This window comes from Lissotriton helveticus, chromosome 8 (assembly GCF_964261635.1).
Source record: "Lissotriton helveticus chromosome 8, aLisHel1.1, whole genome shotgun sequence".
Lineage (NCBI taxonomy): Eukaryota > Metazoa > Chordata > Amphibia > Caudata > Salamandridae > Lissotriton > Lissotriton helveticus.
Genome location: NC_136069.1, coordinates 1,120,989,583 through 1,121,015,307, shown reverse-complemented (window position 1 = coordinate 1,121,015,307; position 25,725 = coordinate 1,120,989,583). Strand labels below are relative to the sequence as shown.

General features: G+C 43.4%; 1 protein-coding gene across 1 annotated transcript in view; it reads left to right on the top strand.

Moving 5' to 3' along the window:
• MRPS9 (mitochondrial ribosomal protein S9) overlaps window positions 1-25,725 on the top strand; it is a 470,563-nt gene that overhangs the window by 365,692 nt on the left and 79,146 nt on the right. The gene's annotated exons all lie outside the window — the stretch shown is intronic.

Here is a 25,725-nt window from a genome sequence, read left to right as displayed (position 1 = left end):
GTAATGAAGGCTCTCACATAATGCAATACTGAAGAAACATCAGATAAACATACTCAGTCTCAAATGTGCAACAAATCAATACATAAGTCTGCTACAGGCCCAAAAAGATCTAGCTCATCCCAAAGTCATGGGTTTATATAGCCATTTTCAGCATACAAAATCATGGAAACAGCATAGTCAGCATAGTGTGAGCTTTGTTGCAACAAATCACATTTCACATTTCTAAAATGTCACATACCCTACCATCTAAGCACTAACCCAGTATAGGAATATTGATTCACCCCTTGTGACCTAATGTCATCCGTAGGTGTCAGAACAAACTAGTTACATTAACAACAGAAAACAATTGTGAATAAATGCAATACAGTGTGCTAGCATGAAGAGCGTCAGAAATTAGCAAAAGGCTTCCTTTAGCAAGTTCTTTGAGAGCAATAGGTCATACATTGCTGCGTATAGGGTCAAGCTAGAACTACACAAAAGGTGATGGGAGCCAGCTTGCAATAAGTCTCAGTAACGGCAATCGCTCTGGGTAGCACTCCAACCCGTTATTCTTTAGCTCATTTTGCCACCTCAGTTTGGACCCAGCCATATGTAAATCAGTCTTGACCTTGTTTCTCTTGGGAACAGTCCAGCCCGCACTTCAAAGCCAAGTCCTCCTGATCCGGAACACAAGCAACCGAGAACCAGTTTCGCCCTAATTATGGGCTCATCAGCCGGATACAGTTTGGTTCCAATGACACAGTGAGCATGGGACCCACATCTGGACAAACCCATGGCACTTAAGGCGGTACATTAAACTCATTGGAACAGTCCTAGAAATATAAATACAGAATGAACATCATGATACACCAGCCGTTTTTACAAAGGTAGTGTTGCAGCCTGAGGTCTGGTTTCGTATAAGCCATATAAACTCATTAAAAAACATCATAATAGTTTTGGTTCAGGTGCAATAGTGTAGTTAATACAAATGTATGCATCTAAATATTGAATGAAAACTATTAATGGACATATACAGTTTTAATTTGGAAAGCTCCCATTGTAGTTGGACTTGCAAATGAGGTCTCTGCTATGGGCAAAATAAGACAGCCATTCAAAACATTCTTTGTTGGCAGTTCTGCTAAACACCAGGGTGGTTGAAGTCATTAACTCAGAGCTTAGCTGCTTACCAGCTGTTAATATATATTACCACTTACAAATGACGATAGCTGTTTGTGGCAATGCATCGTTGCTTATGAGGAATGTGTCCCTTCTAGCTTTTATAGGTAAGCCATTGCATGAAGAGGAATGTTTTGAGCTATTTCTGAAGTAGTGATCATCACATCCTAGAGGAAAATGTTGAGCCTTTTTATCTTGTGTTTAAACCCATGGACTACCCTCACATTGGGTGGTAGTGCCTTACAGATTTTAGAAGTCCTCCTCTGTGGCTAAACTTCTGATCTTAGAAGCCGGATACCAAGATTCTAATTCTAACTTCACCGATTGGATCAATAAAGTTTGTGCTTCAAGGCAAAACATTATATCTGTGTACCTCAACTCAAATAGTAAATATGTATAATGTAATAGCATTTCTACAGTAGTCTTTCCACTGTATTCCCAATTAAAGCTTTTAGTTCCTTGGCCCAATCATATCTTGTCTTCTGTAATTCAGTTTCAACTGACCTGCATACACCATAATTTTCATGGTACAGATATTCAAGTTCAGTATGGTCCTTCTGTTTCATAAAAGCCCTGTGAAATTGAGGGTGAGAGAGAGAGTGTGAGACTGTGTGGACACTTAGGCAGGGTTGCCATCTTGTGCTCCTTCCTCTCTCCGGTCAGTCAGTGACAATGGGGCACATGTAGGTAATTTTTGTTTTGCGATTCTCAAATTGCGATTTTTTTGGGAATCGCAATTAGACAAATCGCAAAACGAAATGTAGGTAGAATTAGCAATTTTTTTTGCAAATCCCAATTATTCCTTATTTGCGAATCGCAAATAGAGATTCGCAAATAAGGAATACCTTCTCATTCATTCCTATGGGCTAGAAGGCCCATAGGAATGAATTGGAAGACATTCTCAATTTGCGATTCTCAATTAGAGAATCACAAATTGAGAATGCAATTTCAGGGTTGCAAGGGTGTCAAGAGGACACCCTGTTGCACCCCTGAAATTAAAATGTGTGCATATGAGGCCCACATACATGCCCTAAGGGCATGTATGTGACCCACATGGCACTTTGAAAAATGGCAAAAAGTGCATTTTTCAAAGAAATCTCAATTTACCACCAACCTGAAGTTGGTGGTATTTTGCGATTCCTTAAGCCACAACTCGCACAACTTGGGTGCTTCCTACATAACATTTAAGGAATCGCAATTTGCGATTCCTTAAATGCAATTGCAAAATAAGGAATCGCACATTTTGCAATTCCTTATTTTGCTTGTGAATTTTTGTGTGCTACATAGCACACTGCCCTAATTGCGATCGCAAATGCTGAAATTCTGCGAATTTCAGCATTTGCGATCGCAAATAGGCTACCTACATATGGCCCTATATGTGCTGTGTTGCAGATTCTGTTAGCTTTTTTGGAGTGATTTTTATTGTATTTTTTGCAACAATTCTTTATTAGGGATTATTCTATTTTTCCAAAACATAAATGGGTAATACAGCAAACAAGCTTCATGCATAGGAACCAGTGATGTCAGCCTAAAAGAGGGAGGGGAGCCGTTGGGGACAGGCAGATGATGAAAACATTCAGATGTTTTTTAAGCGACACTCGGGTTCACATCAGACTGGAGAATGATGAGGGGGAGTTAGACAGACATCACCAGAAGCCCTAAAGGTACTTCAACAAACGAGAAAGATGGAGGCAGTTCTGAAATAATATTCTGCTAGGTTACCAACGTGTGTTTTAATCTGTGAAACCATGGTTGTGTACAACCAGAAATGAAGACTCATCAGTGGACCTTGGTGTTCTCCGGAGTGAAGTTGAAAATTCTCTACATAATGCCCAGAACCTCTTTGACTAATGAAATGAAATCACTGAGAGATCAGGGACCTTAACGCTGGCAAGCTCTGAAACCACTTACATAGCTGAAGTGTTCAGACGTTCATTTGACATGGAGCGCTGTACCCAGGGCAGTGACCGAAGAAAAAAAGAGTACAAATCTTCCTTGCAGCCGAATGGATTCTAGCTGCCTGTGATCTGTGTTCACCCATATTCCCTTTGTCAACAAGTTCTATGAAGTAGCTGAAAATACTACATGCAATGATTTACAAACTAAGAGCCTTGATTAGAGTTTGGCAGGCAGAATAGTCTGTCAAAACCTAACAGGTATCCCATCCGCCGTGACCTATAATGTTCTTGCAACACAACGAACGGATATCTGCTATGTTTTTCGGTTGGAGTATCCTGTAAGCCAAACTCTCAATAAGGGTCTCTATGTTTCCAGCACAGTGATATTGAGAGTTTGCGAACTCCTACTGTGTACCACATCAAAGGGGTAGACTTATTTTTTGGGGAGTTTTATATAGCGTAAACTCGGCCTGAAGATATCCGGTATCAGAGCGCTTTACATGAGCACCAGTTTCGTTACAGACAGGCACATTCATTTTTGTTAGGCATGGGGAGATTAGGTGATTTGCCCAGAATCACAGTATGCTGAGCGTTAAGCCAGGTGTTCCCCAGCTTCAAGGTCTACCGCTCTAGCCATTAGGCCACATCTTATCCCCAACTTTGAAAAGCAGCTGAGTAAGGTCACAGTCCTGAAAACCAAGCAGGTAAACAGAATCACTTGGGAGTGGTACTGAATTTAATGTCCATTGAAAACCGATTTGCATGCTCCTGTTAATGACTATTAATGAGGACATTTGTCTACTGTAACAGACCTGAGGAGCACCCTGTTTTCCCTCTTGTGTTGAAAGTTGTGCAAACTCTATAGTGGTGTGCTTCCTCCAAGAATTCCTCCTGGCCCTCTATCTAGTCGAGGGTCTTGTGCCCCACTGTAGTCAAGAAGCACTTTTCTTCTGACGGTTATTTGCCTTTCATCAGCTTACATGCAGTTTGTAAAATATGTACATGAAAGCCTACTGGCACTCTTACTGCTGAAGTTTACCACGCTGAAGTCTTGACCATCCTGTAGGAAGAATACTCCAGCTTTGCCTCAAGATGTTTGAGGGAGCCTTTTCTAGGATGCACATAATTCCCATCATTGTTTACTTCTAGTTTGGCTCTGTCTGCAATCATGGGTACACTTGGGTATAGGTGTTTCCATAGCGATCTGGCAGCCAAGGGCCTTCCTCAGAAAGGTCTTGCCCAATAATCCTTATATCCCTTTTGATCTAGGGATACATTTAAATTTTTTGCATGCAATATGTTGATCAATTTCCTTGCATGGCCTATCTGGACTGCAGTTTGTAAGTGCTCCAACTCCTGCCCCTCTTAATTCCTAAAGCTTTGGTTACATTGACTTCTCTCGCTGACCGGTCAAGGGTGCACTCACACCAGTGTGCAGGCCTCCTTTGTGGTGCCTCCCTCCAAATGGAAGTGGAGGCAGAATACTTTTTTATGTTGAAGGGATTAACTGCTTGCTGCTTTCTTGCACTGTTGGGATGCATGGTTATGCCGGCTCTAGGTTTGTCAGTGTCCCGTTCTTGGGTTCCTCTGAAGTCCTTTATTTCTAAGTAAAGATGCTGTCCTGCTGGGACGAGTGTTGTTTTGTTTTGCCTTCGGAGCACCAGCTCTCTCTTAGAGTGTGCATTTGTTCATGATCATGATCTCTTCTTGGTCTTTCAACATTGTCCTACATTTGGACCTCCTATGTTCTGCCATCGCCCATCTTCTTCCTCTTTAGTGTTTGACTTTCGGGGTAAAATCGAGGTGTTCTAACTATATATATATATACATATTATATAGATATGTGTCAAATATAAATGCACCTTTATTAATTTCATTAGTCATTGCAATGTGGTAATGCTGCTTGAATAGGTCTGCTTGAATTAATTCCTGTGATTTTGTATGATTCGACTTCTCTGTTGCAGTGAATGTTTTGTGATTTTGTGATTTGTGATTTGTGATTGTATTTGTAGAGCGCAACGGTCGCTCCGGAAGGAGCATCCTGGCGCTGTTTCTGGGGGTATGCAGTCATTTACGTAAGCAGGATTAGATGGCGGCCATGACATAGTCATCTGGAAGATTAAAAATCCAGGTTTTCAGTTGCTTCCTGAACTTGGATTCTAGAGTTTGGGATCTGAGGGTTTTAGGCATGGAGTTCCAGGCTTTGGTGGACAGATAAGTCAAGGTTTTGCCCCCTTTGGTTTTGAGGTTGAACTTAGCTATCTTTATTTGGTTGTCGTTCGAAGAACGTAGAGTCCTAGGAGGGTTGTAATGGGGGTAGCGCCTGGTGAGGTATTTAGGGCCTGTGGAATGGAATGCCTGAAAGGCAATGGTTAGAATTTTAAAGAGTATTCTTTTGTGCAAAGGTAGCCAATGAAGAGTTTTTATGGCATCAGATGCAGAGGATTTCCTGGGCAATTTTAGAACTAATCTGGCTGCTGAATATTGTACACTTTGCAGTTTTTTTTGTGTAGATTTTTTAACTCCTGCCATAAGACTATTGCAGTAGTCTAAGCGGGCGAGGATTAGAGCCACTGCTACCGTCTTCCTTGAGTCCGTGGGCAGGAAGTCGATGAATTTTTTAAGGGATTTAATGATGCCGAAACAGCATCCGGCAACCTTCCTGACGTGTTGGTCAAAGGACAGCTCAGTGTCAAACAGGACTCCAAGATTCCTTGCTGTCGTAACGGTCTGGGGAGGAGCGGTGGAGCCCTCTGGCCACCAACGGCTGGGACAGAAGTTGACATTTTTTCCCATTGGGAGGATTTCGGTCTTGCTGGCGTTACATTTGAGGTGATTTACCTCCATCCAGAGGAAAACTTCCTTTAAACAGTTTTTGAGATTCAGTTCGGCATTTATAGAGTTGTTCTCAAGTGGCACGATGAGTTGGGTGTCATCGGCGTACGAAGTAACTAGTATGCCAAATGATTCAATCAGAGCGATGAGTGAGGTTAAGTAAACGTTAAAAAGTAGAGGACTTAGAATGGATCCCTGAGGGACTCCAGAGCGGACTTCCTTCTCTTTGGAAAGGAAGGGGCCCAAGGCAATGGTTTGGCATCTGTCTGTTAGGAAGGATGTTATCCACGCGAGAGCCACGTCTGAGATACCTATGTCCTTTAGTCTGCCTAGCAGTATAGAATGGGAGATGGTATCGAACGCCGCTGTGAGGTCCAGTAGAATCAGCACGGAGTTCTTTCTTTGGTCCTGAAGCAGCTTTATGGAGTCTGTTAGTTCAATTAGTGCTGTTTCTGTGGAGTGATGAGGGCGAAACCCGGATTGTTGGGGGTGGAGGATGTTGTAGGTTTCTATGTGGCTTTTTAATTCTCTGTAAACCAATTGTTCGGTGATTTTACCCAAGACCGGGAGGAGTGATATTGGGCGTAGATTGGAAAGGTCTGAGGGTGATTTGTTATGTTTTTTCATCAGTGGTTTTACAATTCCTTGTTTCCATTTTCGTGGCACAGTGCCTGTGTTGAGGGAGGAGTTTACGATCTTATTTATATTAGGATTCACCACATCAATAAGCTGATGTAGGATTCTAGGAGGGCAGGGGTCTGAGGGAGCGCCTGATTTACAGGCTAGGATTACTTCACGAGTTTGGGCTAAACTGACCGGAGTGAAAGTTTTCAAAAATTCAATGGAGTTTTCTCCCTGTTTGGAGGGGGTAGTGGCACGTGGGGTTAGATGTGTGGGAAAAATTTTCTGTATTGAGTCAATTTTCTCCTCAAGGAAGTCCGCTATTTGATTGCAGAATTCTTGGGATGGGGGTATTTCAGGCTGAAGTGCTCTAGGATGAGTAAAGGTTTTAACTATTGAAAACAAAGTCTTTTGTTTTTGTTTGGCTTCTTTGATAGCGTTGTTATAGAAATCTTTCTTGGCAGTTTTTATGTTGGTATGATAGGCCTTCCTCAACTGGATGTAGGAGTTTCTGTCTGCCGTATTGTAAGTTTTGCGCCAGTTGCGTTCACCTTTTTTACATAACAGATGGATTTTAGCTAAATCTGGAGTAAACCAGGGGGCATTAGTTTTGCATCTTTTCTCCCTTCCTCGGGGGCGTTTGGGTGGTGCACGTATTTTAATCTCGTGTTGTATCCAGTTTTGGAAGAGTTCTGAGTCGTGATCTACAATTCCCGTGAGACTGAGGGTCTGAGTCTGGAGGATAGGAGTAAGCTTAAAATTTTCCTCTACCTTTTTCCAGTTAACATGGTTATCCAGAGGTGGCTTGGATATGATAGAGATCTGGGGGCGTGGGGTTTTGATGCAGAATGGGATCAGACTATGGTCGGTCCAGATAAGGGGTACTGGAGATTGGGTTTCTAGGAGGGGAAAGTTCGAACATACCCCATCAAGTATGTGTCCAGCTTGATGCGTGGGCTGTTTGATCAGTTGTTAAAGATTGAAAATTTCCAGGGTCTGATGGAAATTAAGAGCCTGAGGGTCTGCTATGGAGTCAAGGTGCAGGTTAAGGTCCCCTAGGAGGGTAAAGTGTGGATAACGAATAAGGAACTGACCTAAAAAGTCACTGAGAGAATCAAGAAATCTTGTTGCACTGCCCGGGGGGCGGTAAATTAATCCTCCTGAGAAGGAGGAGGTCTTGTTTAGTTTAATGGAAAATCCGAGTCCTTCTATGCCTTTGAGGGGGTCTAGGTTGAATGTATGGCATTTAAGGTGGTTTCTTAACACCAATGCCACTCCCCCGCCTCTCCCCTTCAGCCTATCCTGCCTGAAGATTGTATAGCCTTGTGGGAGGGCGATGGCTAGGTCTGGATTACTGTTATCAGTAAGCCAGGTTTCGGTAATGAGAAGGCAGTCACGATCTAAATCGAGGATAAGATCTTTGATGTCTTGGTGGTGGTTGCACATGGAGCGAGCGTTGATCAGCCCTCCTTTAAAGTGCGACAATATGTCGACCAAGTCGTCTGGGGAGGTCCTCGTCGTGGCTGGGGACCCTGCAGAGCTCCACCTACATAGCTTGCAGCTAAAGGGCCCTTTGATGTTGCTCATTTCTACCTTGCAGGTACAGTTATTTTCTATGCGTAGACTATGAAGAAAGTCGGGCTGGTACCTTATAGTGGAGGGGTCTTGTCCCGAGCTTCCTGCGCCTGGCGCGTTCTTGGCACGGACGGGCGCAGACGGGCTTGCCTTAGGCGCGCAAACGGCGCTCCCGCTGCGCTCGTCAGCTGCGCTTCCTGTCCATGCACATATTTAACGGAGGGGGGGGTGTGGCCTCGGGGGGGCGTGGCCAGCGAGCCCGGCGGCGATGGCGGCCGCTAGAGTAGCTGTGAGCGTGACAGCGTCTAAATCGGCTGTGCGCTAAGTGCCAATGGGCTTCTGCCTCGAGATCAGTAAAGGAGGTATGCTTGGTATATTTTAAAATACAATGGAAAAATGACAATCAAAGTTTTAAGAACGTAAATACAATGCGTACCGCCAGCTCCCGGCTTCCGCCTCAGGAGTGGTATTAGAGGTCTCTAAGGACGCTTGAAGTCAGCGCCTTTTAAGCAGGGTGAGGGGGGCGTGGCCTCTGGGGGCGTGGCCAGCGAGCCCGGCGGCGATGGCGGCCGCTAGAGTAGCTGTGAGCGTGACAGCGTCTAAATCGGCTGTGCGCTAAGTGCCAATGGGCTTCTGCCTCGAGATCAGTAAAGGAGGTATGCTTGGTATATTTTAAAATACAATGGAAAAATGACAATCAAAGTTTTAAAAACGTAAATACAATGCGTACCGCCAGCTCCCGGCTTCCGCCTCAGGAGTGGGATTAGAGGTCTCTAAGGACGCTTGAAAGTCAGCGCCTTTTAAGCAGGGCGAGGGGGGCGTGGCCTCAGGGGGCGTGGCCAGTGAGCCCGGCGGCAATGGCGGCCGCTAGAGTAGCTGTGAGCGTGACAGCGTCTAAATCGGCTGTGCGCTAAGTGCCAATGGGCTTCTGCCTCGAGATCAGTAAAGGAGGTATGCTTGGTATATTTTAAAATACAATGGAAAAATGACAATCAAAGTTTTAAGAACGTAAATACAATGCGTACCGCCAGCTCCCGGCTTCCGCCTCAGGAGTGGGATTAGAGGTCTCAGGAATGTACAGTTCAGTTTTTAAGTGACGACAAAGGTTTCCTAGAGGCTGAGCTCAGCTATTGATTTTGAACAATAACCATGGTGCCACAGAATGTAAGTGAGTGAAAGGGTACCAAGGCCTTTTCTACTTTTTTTTTTTTTTGTTATTGGTTTTTCCCCTTTTAATGCAAGGAATGTACAGTTCAGTTTACACAAAGGAAAATCAGCAAACATACTAAGCAGCAAGGAAAATACAGAAGCAAAATACAAGCATTAAAAAAGGAGAACAGACAATATGAATCAGAGTATCCCGAGACGAAATAGTAAATAATATTTCAACAAAAAAATTCTACCAGAAACTAGCCCCTATTAACACTTTCATCCAGTCAGTGATAGCGGCCCAAATCTTGGCACCCATTGCACTCTTCCTCCTCCCCTTAGTCTTGTATATTGCTAATTCCAAATTATACATGGCTAGTAATCTTGATCGCCAGCACAAAAATGTCGGCGGGTCGGGTCCATTATTATTCCTAAAAATCGCTCAATTGAACTGAATAATTCCCCTAATTTGGGACACTCAAAAAACATATGGACTGCATCTGCAGCAAATAAACCTTATCTATTACATTTGGTCCCAGCACATGTCCCCCATTTTGAGATCTTACTTGGGGTATAATACATATCATATATAGCCATATAGTGCTGAGTACGCATCCTCCCAGTCATCAAAACTTGGTTCGCAATCCTTAAGGATTCCATGATATTAACACCCTCTTGCCCCAGCTTCGTTACCCATTTTCCTTGACACATTTCTACATCATCTGGAAGTATCTCAATTAATTGTGCATAGAATTGGCCAATGGGTGTTTTTTTCATCATTCTTTCGATGAGGGAAATCTTTCGCAATTGACGTTCAAAACCGGAACCTAACGTGTTGAGATAACTACGGATTTGCAGATATTTTAAAAATTCATGTTTGGCCAAACCAAACTTTGCTTGCAGTTCAGCAGTTCATGTTGCCAACTTTGCGTCTTCATACAGATTCCTTAAACAGTGAATTCCTTTTAGGCGCCATCTATTAGATATTTGATCACAACTGATTATAGTAGTAGCCCGGGAGCTGAAAATGGGGTATATGCATTCAGATTGGGAACCCCAAGTTGCCGCTTAACCGGTTTCCCGACAGAATATGCAGCCTTAAGTATTTTAAATGTAGTTTTCTTAAAATAGCTGGTTTCTATTGTTTTGACCAAGCATTCACTAGCCTCATCCCCTAACCCGAATTCATAAATTGGTGGACTATGGCAGTGCAACATTTTGGCCCTGTCCCCAACTACCAGAAGACTGATGAATTGCAGGACCACTGCCCAGTAATACAGCATATAATATGACATGCCCCAGCCGCCTCGATTTTTTGGCAGCACCATCTTCTTATAGGCCCTTCTCTGCCGCCTATAACCCCACAGGAATCTAGAACTAATCCTCTCTAACCTCTTAAAACATGTAACTGGAAATTCAAGTAGGATTGTTCTGAACATGTATAAAAACTTATGTAAAACCATAATTTTTTATATATTTGATCTACCATAGAGAGATAAATGTAGGTGATCCAGTCTCTCCAACATCGAATTCACCTTAGTAAGCGCAGGATTCATATTTAACTCTGGGATCTTACTAACTGGCAAAGGGATTTTAATTCCCAAATATGTAACTTCTGGAACAGTTATTTTAATTTTCAGGAGGTTCCCCACCAATATAGAGCACCTGTGTTTTGGAAATATTTAATTTATACCCAGAGAAGCGCCCAAACTGAGATGCCAATTGATCTATTGCTGGTAAAGCGGTGACTTATGCCCACATGCATCAAACTGAATTGCATTCGCAAACGGTGCGAATCGCAAAATTCGGCCGTTTGCGAATGCAATTCATTGTTTTGGGATGCATTAACCTTTTTGGCTTTTTCGCAATTTAAGAAATCGCAATTTATTTGCGATTTCTTAAATTGCGATTGCATTTCAGAAATCGCAATTTTGCGATTTCTTAAATGCAATGCATGATTATTTTTAAATTGCGAATTCTCAATTTGGAAGGGGTAAATTAGCATGAAGTTGAACTTCATGCTAATTTACTGAAAACTTTCAAACATGCACAAGTTACATATTTGAAAGTTTTAATTTACACACACACATGTCCTTGGGGCATATGTGTGTGTAAATTGATCTTAAAGTTAAATTTCAGGGGTGCAGGGAGGGGTTCTTTGGACCCCCCCTGCACCCTTGAAATTGCATTCACATTTTGCGATTCGCAAAAAAAAATTCGCAAAATGTGAATGCCTTCCCATTCATTCCTATGGGCCTTTTGGCCCATAGGAATCAATGGGAAGGGATTCCTTAATTGCGATTCGCAAATTGTGAATCGCAATTAAGGACAAATACCGAATCGCCAAAAAAAATTCGCATTTTTCATGCATAGGTATTTGCGATTTCTAAATTGCGATTCCTTAATTTTCGCAATTTAGGAATCGCAAATACCAACAATGATGCATGTGGGGGTTAATCCCTAGTAACAACAACAATATCATCCGCATATGCCAGTGCTCTATAATCCATATGCCGCAATTGAACGGGTTTGATGTCTTTAGCCTGATTTAACTTGTTTAAAAAAAAATCGATATATAATGCAAATAATAAAGGTGAACATCCTTGCAGTGTACCTCGACCGATTGTAAACAAGCCCGACTCTTGGCCAGAAATTTGAATACAAGCTTCTGGAGTCGTATATTATGTCTTCAGTGCTTGCCGGATCGTAGGGCCGAATCCCTTCAGTCTTAAAACCTCCCACATGTATGGCCAAGAAACCCTGTTGAATGCCTTCTCGTCATCCAACAGTGTTACCCCCATTGTGGAATTGGTTGCTTGTGCCCAGTCCACAAATGATATCCGACGCCGCACATGGTCTGCTGTGTCCCAACCAGAAATAAACCTGTGTTGGAAATTTGAAACCAGCGCTGAGATTATACCGGCTAGGCGCGTTGCTATAATCTTAGAATAGATTTTGCTATCGGAATTGATTAATGAAATAGGTCTGTATGATGACGGCAGTAAGTCAGGCTTGTCCTTTAAAAAGATAATAATAGACTTTTGCCAGGACAATGGTGCGATCCCTTTTGCGGGCCAGGAATAGAGACATCAATTCTACTTTCAAAACATGCCGAAAAGTCCTATAAAATTCAAGCAGGATGCCATCAGGTCCCACCGCCTTACCGGCAGCCAATGATGTTATTGCTGCCTCCACTTCCTCCCAGGTATTATCAGCATCTAACTCTTCTATTTGGTCGTATGTCAGTTTGGGAATTTCAATATCAGCACAGAACTCAGCCAATTTACCTTCAACTCCAGTAATATCATCGTCAGTATACAATTGATTATAAAATTTACCAAACACCTCCAGCACTTCAGCTGGCTTATCACAAATCTTCCCCAGGTCATCCTGAATCTTATTTATCCTATTGGCAACCTCTTTCTGGTGCAATCTTTTCGCCCACCTCATACACTTCAGACCTAAATACTGCAATTTTGGCTGCCAGCTTTGTGGCAAAATTCTGATATAGCCTAATTTTTTGGACAGCTATATCCCTAAAGATTTGATCAGTATCTTGACCGTTAGTAACAGCCCCCATAAGCTCATTCTCTAGAAGCCGTAATTTGTTCATCTCATCCAACAATTCACCTCGTAATTTTTGCTGTTTATTAATGGAGTAGCTTAAGGTTTCTCCACGAACCCCCGCCTTAAATGCGTCCCACACAGTAGGGCCAGAAGCAGATCCCCGATTATTTAAAAAAAATTCTACCATCCATTTACAAATTTGTTTACAATATAACGGATCAACCAATAGTTTGCGTTCAAAAGTCCAAGCTCTTGAGGATGATCTGTAACTAATATCTAATTCTAACACAATGGGGTTATGATCTGATATTATCTTGGGCTGAATATCAACCCTGGCCTTGCTAGCTTGCTCTGCTGTTATAAAAAAATAATCCAGACGCAGATATTTTTTGTGAGGTGCAGTGCAGAATAAAAGGTATTCCCCGTAGCACCCTTTCCTTTAACCCACCATACATCCACCAACCCAAATTCTTTAACGCGCCCTCTGGTGGCTTTCAAAACCTTATTTTTCTTCCCATCATAAAGATGCTTGTTTGGTATGTCAAAACTGCCCGCCAAATGAAGATTGAAATCCCCACAAAGGATTAATGGAGATGGCCAAGCAGCTAGTTCAATGCTCAGGCCATTAATCATATCTGGATCATCCAGATTGGGACCCGTAAATTGAACAGATCGTCATTGAGACACCCTCTATCCATAACTCAATGATCACCCATCGACCACAAAGATCTACCTTTACGCATTTACACTCCCCCCCCCCCCACCCGAATCTTTTCAAAATTGACACCCCTCTCGTCGTTGACCTTGCCGGGTACAGCCCAGGAGCTCCATGCCCAGATCCTTTGGCCACCTCCTGGTGTTCCAAACAATATGAGTCTCTTGTACACAGAGCAGATCCACCCTTATAGAGTTAAGAATCTGGGCCATGATCCCTCTTTTTTTTCTATCGTTCAGGCCACAAATATTCGCTGCTTTGCCCTAACTCTGAACTACCTTCCCATAATAATACAAAAAACTCAAATTTGAAAAATGTATTCACCAAAACCTTGCTGCTGCACCTATACCAAAACCCATCTGTACTGTTCCTTGCCCCACCACCCCAGCCACCCTCCCGACCCTTACTACTCCAGTGGTCACCCCGCCCGCGCCCCCTCCCAAATGAGGCATAGGGACTGATCCCTGTTTGTGATGGAGAGAAAGGGCTGTTTGCCTTCCACTTACCCCCTATCCCCCTAGCATAAAGAAAAAGAGAAGAAAAGCGTGTAGATTAACTATGCTACAACCTTCCCACTATATTGTGCCCAGAAAATCCCTTGCGGCAATCTCAGAGATAAAGAATAACATTTTATCTTTGTAGATAATTTTAAGCTTTGATGGATTTAGCAGATAGGCCTGTGCACCTTTGGCTTGAAACAAATGGATCAGTTGACGCAGATGCCACCTCTGGTGAACTGTAGCTTGACAATAATCTGGTCGCACAAAGAATTCACAACCCTTCCCCCTTCTCTTACGATCCGGCCGTGCTAGATCGTACAAAGACTCCCGGAGCAAAAAATTATTTAAGCAGATCAATATAGCCCTAGGTTTGCTATCTGCCCCCCTAGTGCCACCCCGCATATGAAAAGGGAATCTATGTACTCTCTGCTATTCAAATTCCCACTTCCATTGAGTCCATTGAGTCGGGGAAGGCTTCTGAAAACAGGTCAATAACAAATTGTCGAATGTCTTTGCCTTCAGTTCCTTCCGGAACACCAAGTACCCGCAAATTGTTCCTCCTGGAACAGTTCTCTATATCAATGAGCTATATCAATGAGCTTCCAATTTATATCGTCCCGAAGGGAATGTAGGGAAGTCACATCCGCTTTCTGCTGTACAAGTTTGTCCTCAATTATAGAAATTCTTGCCTCTGCCTCCCCAATCCTAGCAGACATCTCTGTACAGGTCTTGACGACATGGCGCACCATATTTTGAAGCTTGCGGACTGCGCCTTGTGTGCGTAAATCCTCTGCTTTTGTTTCCTCACGATGTGTCATTATAGCCTGATAGATAGTGCCTAAGTGATCTCCTTCTCTGTCAAATCACCAGAGCTAATGATCTCTTCATGTGCGCCTGTACAGCCACCCCGACCATCATTCAGCTCCCCAAGTTGTGGTAAAAAAGAATAATCCAGCATTGGGAACCCATCGTTGCTGGGTCCATCCCTAGATGGTGACTTTCATACTTCCTTTGCCTTCCGCACCGTGCCTTTTCCCCCAGAGACTGTCAGACTGTTTTCATCATCCTCCAGCGGAACTGAGCTATTCAGACTTCTATCATCTGCCCAGTCACCTTCAACACTTTCATTCTCCGAGGAATTTGACAAATCCGACATTGAATAGAATTTTCCACCGGAGTCCCCGGAGTCAGCCTCTTTTGTCACGTCTCGACCAGGTATTTCCCCACTGACCCTAGCCTCTTGTTGTGTTACGCCAAGATTCCCATCGGCCATTGTTGGGGATGGAGCCTTCTGAAGATCGACTACGGCCCCCGGTGTCTGTTGGAAAGGAGCAACCATTTCTGACACATTATCCATAGCCAAATCCAGATCGATATTGAATTTGTCAGTCTCTGCGTTCACTGTCCCCCCCACCCCCCCCCCCCCCACTATCTCCTGCTGCCTTAACAAAAGAGGTGAGTTTGAACATGTGCTGGGCACGAATATGTCAGTTAATAGTACAGGCATGTTTGTTACTTTATCAGCTAACCAGTCAGCTTGCGGAGAAGTTACTGCCCCAGACGGTGAAACGTTATCCGGGATCTTACCTTTTGTTTGCGGCTTTTTTTTTAAAGATGCCGGGAACCCTAAGCTTCACGCCGGCATCGTCAGCAGTCCGGGTGGCCCCCGGAGGAGGAATAGCCTTTTCCTGAGATGCACCAGAAGCACCGGTGCTTATGTTGCCCACTGAGGCTGCGGCATGTACGGGGGGGTCGAAGCGACGGCAGCCGCCGCCCGAGTCTTTGGGCCCTTGGCGTTGGCGTTCTTAGGTGCCATTACTGGCTGCTTGCTCCGGCCCGGGTTTTCCAATGGACTTTCTACCTGAACCGCAGCTGCAGCCGCGATCTTCACTGCTCGGTGCCGAGTCACCCGCTACACAGCTCAGCCAGTATCCGTGGTAAGATGCAGACCACGAAACACGCCCGAATTCTTTCTGATACAAATGTATCACAAACCAAACCATTCCACAAAGTTTAGAACAGCATTCCCACGGTGTGTTTCACTTGATAGCCGCCAGGCTGTTATAGGGGGGGGTTTAGCAGTGGAGAGCAAATGCAGCCTGTCTCACTCGGTCACTTGCGAGTCCGCCATCTTGTCCAGGCCTTTTCTGCTAATTGTTTATTCTGAAAGGTTCACCATTGATTAGATACATTATATAAAGTAAGAACAGGGTGTGAAGAGATGGAGCGGAACTTTGTGCCAGAGTCTCGAGACAGCAGTCATACAGAACCATATCACCTTCCTTCGATTCTGGTGCCAAGTTTAGTTTGGTTAACCAAAGAGATGAAGGTTGGATATGTTAATTTAAAGAAACCTTTATAATATCACCAATATTTTACAATTACTTGTCGTACGCTATTTTATCGCTGCCACTATTTTGCTGGTTTTTATAGTAATTAATATTCATATTGTATGCACTAGGATAGGATTTTGTTTTTAAAATAAATCTTTTTCCTACTGTTCTTGAGTTTGCCTTTCGGTGATGGAAGTGGAGTTGGGTTCCACTAATTATCTCTGTGATATCTCATAGGATTGGCTGAGGCTTAAAACACATCTCACTCAAATAGTGCTTAGTGGGTTGTGGAGTGGTTGCAGTGTCACTGGTTCTGTCTCATATTGGCACTTTGCCATAGTCCTTAGTGCGAGGGGGGCTTGATAGTCTATTACTGGGTCATGCGCTGGAAAAATCCAGAAAACGTATCAGAGAAAGTGTGCTCGGTATTTTCTCTGGCAGCACAAACGGAAATGTGAGCCTCAGTTTTTACCCAAGACAGGGGATTCAAGTGGGCCGGGTCTCACTGGTGCTGAGCACAGGCAGTTTTTTAAAGGGGGCCTCGAAACGCGTCTATCGGGCTCTATTTTGTGCTCTGGCACAGGCGGTCCATTTGTGAACGGACTGCAGTGACAGCAGAGACATCAATGTGCGCTGCTCACACTGCTCACTTGTCACTAGTGGAGCAGTTACAGCATGACGTCATGCCAGGTGAGCGTTGTAGGGGAAGGGAAATCCTTTAAAGAAAGTAATTTTCTCGCTGGATTTCCCTTCTCTTTTTGAAACTCAGGAGCAGCAACATTGTTGTGGTGTCACCAGGGCTTTAAGTGGAAGCTTTTTCAATATTATATACAAGCCATAGTTGCTGCTTATTTATCTTATGCAACTAACAACCATTGACAAAGCCAATAGTCCTGACTTGTTGCAGGTATGGTGTTACTTGTTGTATCATATATCTGGATGCAATGATAGAAACAGCAAAATACAATGCGGGCGGCACACTATTCTAAGCATAGATTTTTAGCTTACGTGTTTTAAGCCACGCCCTTAATTGCACTGGCCACGCCCCTTTGAGAGACCCCAACGTTTTTTCATCCCACTTGAAGCCGTGACCCTAGAATATCTGTCTTAAGAGAAAACTCGATCGTGCTTTTCAACTATGCGAGTAAACCGCATTTTCAAAGGATGAAATCTACCTTTGACCTGTGTTTCATTCAACACCCACTCTGTTTCCCAGCATCACGGTCTCTGTCTGGGTGGTCTCCAGGCAGTGCTTAGTTTGTGCAAGCAGTCACTGGTGGTGAGCACGGCACTCATTTTAGTGGTCTGTAACTTATTTTTTATCAACAGACTTATTCTTTTAGAAAAAGACACTTAAGGGAGAAAGGTGAAGGATGAGAAAGCTAGGAAAAATGTGAGGGAGAAAGCAGGGATAAAAAAGAACATGCTAGTCTTAGATTACAAGACAAGAAGTGGAAGGAGGTGGAAGAAAGAAGCGTGAAGAAAATTCAAGAGTAAGCTGCCTGGGTCATCAGCAAGTCGCATTGCACAGTGCCGGCGGTAGGCTTCTAAGAAAAACCTTGGGCCCCTGCACTTATTTATTTATTTATTTATTTATTTATATTTTTTAAGCAAATGAAGCACTACATTTGTAGAAAGAAAACCTAGTTTTTGGAATAGCATGTCCTCCTGAAAATGTGTACTTAACTCCTTGTAAGCTCATGGTGGGCGTGTGCGCACAACGGCTGGGAGCCGTCCGAATCCCGCCCACCGTTTATTTCTCCTGCACAGTGTGGAAAATAAACCTGCATCCAAGGGGTTAAGGATGAGGAGTGTCGCTTCTTCATTCCCAGTGGTCCATTTTCGAATTTGGTTACTTATAACCAGACCAAATGTTCGGACCAAGCTGTGTGTTTGCCTGAGCGCATGGTCGGACTGGTCAAAAAATAGACCCGAGCACCAAAATAAAAGAGACCCCCGTTACCGAACCGTCCGCCCCTGTGTGAGCCAGTGACATTTCCTACTGAAGAGGTTAACAACACTTTGGATGCACTAGCATAGGGTGTCTGCTTTCTCATTTGAGAAGTTTTTTTATAGAAATTGACAGGCCCCATATTTATAACTGCCCGACGTTTTATCCCCTTCTTAAAAGCGATGAGTAGAATATTAGCCTGTAATGTCTAAAATAAAACACCTACTGTTTTTTTAACATAAACCTCGGCATACTGCCACTCATATTTCAAAACAAAACAGACAAAAAAATATCAAAAATAAAACGTCTGCTTTAGACATTATAGTAAAAGTAGAAACTACCGAGTGTCTGAATTCTTTGGCTACTCTTGCATTGTAATCCTCCAGTTTATCCAGAAGTCATTGAATGCATCTTATCCCCTTAACTGCTGGGTATACAGAGATTCATTTGGTAAAATATAAAGAGTGAAAAATAGGTATCAAGGAAAGCTATGTATGCCCGAAATGGGAAGAACATATGGAGTTTAGAAACAGTGGTAATTTGCACAACTCCGAGTTTGTGGGTACCCAAACTAGCATGTGAATTAGAGGTCATTTTTCAAAATGACTTCTTTTTTTACACACTGTCTTACGTTTATAAGGCAGAAATGCATAGAAAGTCAACTGGTAATAACACTTGTTCTACTATTCTGTGTTCCCCTAAGTCTCTCAATAAGAATGGTACCTAATTTGTGTGGGTAGGCCTAGGGCCTGCGACAAGAAGCAGCCCAAACCGCAAAGTAGCCCCATCACATTTTTCCAGTGAAAACTGAACCTTTTTCGCAATGTGCCGAGCTGTGAACTCTAAACACTTGCCCAGCCGGCACCTGGGGGGAAACCTAGCAAACCTGTACATTTTTTGAAAACAAGACACCCAGGGGAATCCAGGATAGGGTTACTTGTGTGGCTCTCAAATAGTTCTGTTACCCAGAATCACTTGTAAACATCAACATTTGTCTAAAAAAACACATTTTCCTCACATTTCAGTAATGAAAAGTTTTGGAATCTGAGGGGAGCCACCAACTTCTTTCCACCCAGTATTCCCCCAAGTCTCGCAATAAAAATGAAACCCTCACTTATGTGGGTAGGCCTAGTGCCCGCAACAGGAAATTGTCCAAAGCGCAACGTGGACTCATCAAATATTTTCAGTGAAAACTGACCCGTTTTTTTGCAATATGCCTAGCTGTGGATTTTGGACCCTAGCACATCCGGCACCTGTGAGAAACCTAGCAAACCTGTAAATTTTTTTAAAACTAGACACCCAGGGGAATCCAGGATGGGGTGACTTGTGTAGTTCTTACATGGTTCTGTTACCCAGAATTCCTTGCAAACATCAAAATTTGTCTACAAAAACACATTTTCCACATATTTCTGTGATGGAAAGTTCTATAAACTGAGAGGAACCACAAACTTCCACCCACCCAGCATTTCCCCAAGTCGCCCGATAACATTAGTACCTCAGTTGTGTGGGTAGGCCTAGTGCTTATAACAGGAAACAGCCCAAACACAAAGTGGACACATCACATTTTTCCTTTGAAAACTGACCCTTTTTTTTTTTGCAATGTGCTTATCTGTGGATTTTGGATGCTAACTCAGACGGCACCTAGGGAAACCTTGCAAACCTTTACATTTTTGAAAACTAGAAACTGAGGGGAATCTAGGATGAGGTGACTGATGAGGCTCTCGCCAGGTTCTGGTACCCAGAATCCCTTCCAATTCTCAAACTTTGTAAAGACAAAAACAAACAAAAAAAACACATTTCCCTCACATTTGTGTGATGGAAAGTTCTGGAATCTGCGGGGAGCCACAAACTTCTACCCACCCAGAATTCCCCTTAGTCTCATGATAAAAATGGTAACTCACTTGTGTGGATAGGCCTAGTATCTCCGTGATATGGAATGGCCCAAAACGTACTGTGTAGACTTCAAAATTATCGATCACAAAAAGACCTGGTTTTGTGAGAGAGTCACCTGCGTTTTTGATCACGGGCTCGGAGGGCATCTAGGGAATCCTACCAAACCCAGACATTTCTGCACCCGGGGGAATTCATGGAGGTGTGGCTTGCATAGATTCCCCGATGTTTTCTTACCTAGAATCCTCTGCAAACCTCAAACTTAGCTATGTAAATCACATTTTCCTCACATTTCTGTGTGGGAAAGTTGTGGCATTACAGGTCCAACAAAAATTCCCTACCACCCACCGTTCCCCCATTTTTCCAGATAGAAAATGCTGCCTGAAAGTCTTTACAAAGTATATATGTTTGTATTTGTGACTATGCGGTATTTAGTTTATGTATATATGTTAAGGGTAAGTAAAAAAGGGGGGTTGAGGGGTCTACCCCAAAAGCTAAACCTGTAATCGACATCAATGTCATTTTTTTAAAATCTATATATTTTGTTTACACTATTGTTTTAAGATTTATTGTATCATTTTTTAACAGTAGGGGGCAGTGTTAGACTGAATGGATTTTTATGTAACTGTAAGCTGGGTAAAAGTGCGTGGTAGTGGATTGCTGGTAAAGGTATGTCAGATGTGAGTGAATTTAAATGCATGGTAGTAGTACGCGTTTGAAAATCTGCGTTGTAAAACCGTGCGTGGTAAAGTAATGCGTGGCAATGTTATACAACCCACAAAACCAGGTCTTTTTGTGATCGATAATTTTGAAGTCTCCACAGTACGTTCTGGGCCCTTTCCTGTTGCTGGCACGAGGCCTACCCACACAAGTAAGATACCATTTTTATCGGGAGACTTGGGGGAGCGCTGGGCTGGGTGAATGGAAGTTTGTGGCTCCCCGCAAATTCCTGAACTTTTTATCACTTAAATGTGTTGTTTTTTTATTTTTTAGCTACATTTGAGATTTGCAGGGGATACTGGGTAACAAAACATTGGGGATCCATGCAAGTCACACCTCCCTGGATTCCCCCGGGTGTCTAGATTTCAGAAATGTCTGGGGTTGGTAGGTTTCCTTAGATTGCTACAGAGCCCGGGACCAAAAAGGCAGGCAACCCCCTAGTAAAAACAAGCTGTTTTGAGATATATCATTTTGTTGTCTCCACAATAAGTTTTGGGCCCTTCCCGGTCGCAGGAACTTGGGCCACCCACACATGTGAGGTACCATTTTAATCGCGAGACTTGGGGGAATGCTGGGTGCATGGAAATTTGTTGGTCCCCGCAGATTCTGGAACTTTACGTCACTTAAATGTAAGGAAATGTAGATTTTTTAGCTAAATTTAAGGTTTGCGGGGGATTTGGGGGGAAAAAAACGGGTGAGAGCAATGCAAGGCATGCACTCATGTACTCCCACAATTGTCTACAATGTGCAGGTTTGCTGAGGTGACAGCTGAGATAGGGCACAAAATCCCCAGCAACCCATATTGACAAAAAAAAAGAGTTCCTAATAAAGGCCAACTAACCGCCAGAAATATAAATCTGGTACTAATTTATTAAACTTAATCCACCACTTACACTAGTTGGTTTTAGCACCTCCAGAAACGCTAGCTTCAAAGCACCAATACTTACAAGTATCTAAATATTGAAACAAAGTCTTCTGAAGTTGAGCCATAAAGCCACTTCACGGCACCAACCGCTTTATGGTCCATTTACACACCATTCACGCACCACTCACAAGACTTTCATACCACAGGCCACAGGCCCAATTAAACAGATCACTTGCCTTCACATTAACATACTGCCGCCATGCAAACACCATCACATTCATATGCCACAGGACTTAATGAGTTTGACTACGTTTTACCACCTGCCAAGTATCCGCCTCCTTTCTGAACATTACTGAATGCATGCCTAGTGAATCTTTACTAATGGCTCCCATGACAGCCTCATGATGCTCAAGAAGAGATGTCTTTCATGCGCTTTTAGCACACTCACAGTGCTAAACCAAACTTCTTCCAGTTTGTGAATTTAAGTTAGGAGGTGTCTGAGTATGCCGCATGAATATTCCTCGAACTGAGCCAACATATCTACCTTTGAATACAAGGCAAACATGCTGGTAATTTTCCAAAATTTTCTAAATAGAGTATCTTAAACTATGAAGAACTGTAGCATGTAAATCACGGGTAGTCCGTGACAACGTAGCTTGTGTCACTTCCACCGTTGTGTGCAGTGTTGTGACTGTAATGAATTTATCATACAGCTAACTGAACATCTACTAAGTTCTTACGGAGGATGAACATGGCAAGCAGGTCAAGCATTGATCCATACTCGCTATAGTAATTCAATGTGAGTGTGGCGCCAATGGGTTTGAATCCATAGGTGAAGAGGAAGTCAAGACGTGTATCTGTACTACCTTTACTATCTGCCTTCTACGTATGTAATATTACTGGGAAAGCACACCTACTGTAAGCTTATCGTACCCGTTTGTGTGTCTGTCCACAGAGTCTTGACTAATCCTGTATAATGTTCAAGTGAACCTATACTAACGCCTTCCGTCCCTAGCTCCTTGAAGCTCGAGAAAATGTATCTGTGATGCCCCATCAACGCACTCACTGTGCTAAATCCAACTCCTTCCAGTTTGTGGATGTAAGTTGGGGGTGTCAGAGTATACCTCATGGCCAAATTCTCAAACTGAGTGAGAATATCTACATTTGAAAATAAGGCAAACATGCTGGGGAATATTGCCTAAGTTCCCTAAAGTAATAAGCCAAATAAATGTCTTGTGGGACTCATTCACCGACACTTTTACTTTGACAGCGTGAAAACTCAGTTACTAACTGGCATCATACCCAATGTTATTGAAAAAGGCTACAGGATACAATATCTTGTATGATGATTGCTTTCACATTTTATAATATTGATATGAAAACAATCATCATAGAAGATGTTTTGTCCTGTACCCCTTTTCAATAACATGGTTATGATGCAAGTTGCTGATTGAGTTTGCACACTTAACAAATGAAAATGTTGGTGAATAAGTCCCATTGGATATTTGTTTGACTTAATACGCTTACGCCAGTTCTCGAATGCAATCAGGGTGATCCTTGTGTAGTATACATAGGTTCCCTAACAAGTACTTCAAAACCAAGTCAAGCCTTTAACAGTTTGCCAAACAGGCTACTCCGTGACACCATGGCGCATGTTCTGTTCACCAGTATGTGCAGTGTGGGGAATATAATGCACTTGTCAATCGGCGAACAGAACACCTACTACATTCTAACAGCAGATAAAGGTGTCCATGATTTCCTGAAGCAGAGGAACTAAAATTCTGCAGCTGCTTGCCTAGCAAAGTAGTGGCCTATTCACGGCAGTTTAAAGGTTTACCTAATGTCAGTTCCACCTCAGTCAATTTCCCAGTACTTTGCTTTAGTATGATACAACATAAAGCAAGTAGGAAAACAGAAGGCTGGCTGAGATGGGCACTAGGGAAAGTAAACACGGCTCTCCTGCCTCTTTCCGTGCTTCGAGCACACTTTACAGCAACAACATGGTCGCTCTTTTTTGGGTGTTGCAGGAACTTCATCAGCAAAGTGTATCTCCTGCAGCCTTGCCGCGTCCCCCAAAACACATGTAGTGGAGGCTGCTGCTTCTGTAGCAGTGAGGCTATCAATCACAGACTACTACATGTCAAAGAAAAACATGAGTCTTCCTGTGGTTGTCTTATGATAAACGATGTTGCCATCTGGATCAGGTGTGTAAACAGTTTCTTATACCAAATGCAAGTTTTACGACTCACATGGTGTAGCTGAAGAACCTGGTCGTTCTCATCTACTCCGCCCATGTACTTGTAATCGAGTACACAGGTGGGCTAGTGGACCTCAGCCATCAGACCCCAAACTGTGACGGGGAAGTGCTCTCATCATGAATTGTAGTGTGCACATACAGATCATACCTATCTGAGACCTTGACTGCAAGCAGTTCGTTGACATGCTACGCAGTGCTCTGGGGTTTCTGGAGCTTCTTGCAAACAAACCCCTGCTGAAATACTTTGCAGCGACAACGAATTGCACCGCAGGCCACAGTGCACTTTGTAGAGATCACTGAACTCCTGTATAGAAATCGTCCACATAAGTGTTATAACCTTTGTGAATGAGTGGCTGGACAAGCTCCCAAGCAATCTTTCCTGTGACACCTAGCATGGGAGGGCAACCCACAAGGTTTAGAGTTGCAGCTTGATGCCATAGGAAGCTTGTTTGCTCGCAATGTACTGCCTAAACATCGGCCGCCCTTTATACACGATCAGGGATTCATCGAAGGCTATATTCTTTCCAGGAGTATAAACCTCTGGAAACCTGGCAGAAAAATGTTCCAAGACAGGCCGAATTTTGAACAACCTGTCTTGGTCTGGATGGTCTCAGCGCAAAGCAGCAGAATTGCCATTTAAATTCCATATGCGCTGTAATAGGAAAAAACGATCTCTGCTCATGTATGGTGTGAAGATGGGGGTTACACAAACCATGCGAGTAGGCCAGTAGGACTGCAAGGTTGGTTTATGCACTACCCCCATTTTGAGCGTAAGGGCCAAAAATATCTTCAACTCCCCTAATGAGGAGGGAGTCCCCTTGTGTGCCCTAGAACGAGGCCAGAGAGTGCTCCCATGCTCCTTCAGAAATTGAAGAGAGAGAGTTTCTCTCTTTCTCTATATATAGATCACCTTTTTTTTATAGGCGTGGTTTCCCTGGGGGCCGATTGTGACTCCCTGGGAAACCACAAAATAATTGCCTTCACTGGCTGGGCGGCCAGTGAGCAGGAAGAACCAACATTTTTTTTAAGGCCCCACCCCCACCTCCCCCTCCCCATGACATCTCTGGTGTATAGTGTTGATTACTGACAGAGGAGCGTAGCACAGTCACGATTCACTGCCAGGAAACCCTTTCAGTAAGGTCTTATTTGAAAGGGGAGACTCTCCCCTTTACAAACGAGTGTAATTGTCAGAGAAAAGGGTTTTTAGATTTCAGAGTGGTATCTGGGCGCTCAGCCTTCAGTGGACGCAATACGAGTGAGGGCTCTAAAGTATCTGTGGTACAACTGGCGAGCGGAAAAAGTCCCTATAACCGCTCTAGAGTATGTAGAACATACAGCAGTATATATTTCATAAATGCCTTATGCACACACTTGAAATGCTTCTTTGCAGTAATGTCTAAATCATAAAGATAGATTTCAAATACGCCAAAGACAACAGTAATAATCAAAATTCGTAAGTTCTTGTCGCTGTAATACTTGGAGTTTTTTTTAATGGTTCCACAACCTGCCGACACGTGTTTCGTCGCGTTTGGAACAGTGTGTTCGCGACTCCTCAGGGCTGTGGTATGTGAACCGAAAAGGGAAAGGTCGCTCCACCGGTGATAATTCCGCCCCGGCGGGGCTCGTGACCAATTGAGAGGAATCTCTTGTAAAGAGGTTGCCTTGTGTTAATGTCGGTTCTGCGTTTAGTATTC